Raw genomic sequence first — 354 nt, 5'->3', positions numbered from 1 at the left:
AAGTACCACTGCAGGACTTGGTTGTGCATTAGCAACAAAAAACTTAATTTGAGCCTGAGAGGGTTAAAAAGATCAAATAGATAGTCTCATATGGGAATGTCATCCTCTCTCCTGCTGCTTGTTTGTGTGCGTAGTTTAATTTTTAGGTCAACTTACAAAGAGCTGCAGCTGTTAAACATTTTAACTTTTTTCTATCTACTAAATCAGTGTTTCACTGTTATCGATACGGTGTCAGAAAATAAGCACAATCAGCTAAAACATCCACTGAAATCACGCCTGGAAGCTCCGATACAGCAGGAGGCGCTCTCAATCCGTCTAAATGCAGCGAGGAAGAAGCGCTCCCCGGCACCGGAA

This window comes from Neolamprologus brichardi, chromosome 10, assembly GCF_056152115.1.
Source record: "Neolamprologus brichardi isolate AB-2024 chromosome 10, ASM5615211v1, whole genome shotgun sequence".
Lineage (NCBI taxonomy): Eukaryota > Metazoa > Chordata > Actinopteri > Cichliformes > Cichlidae > Neolamprologus > Neolamprologus brichardi.
Note: the sequence above shows the minus strand (reverse complement) of the source record.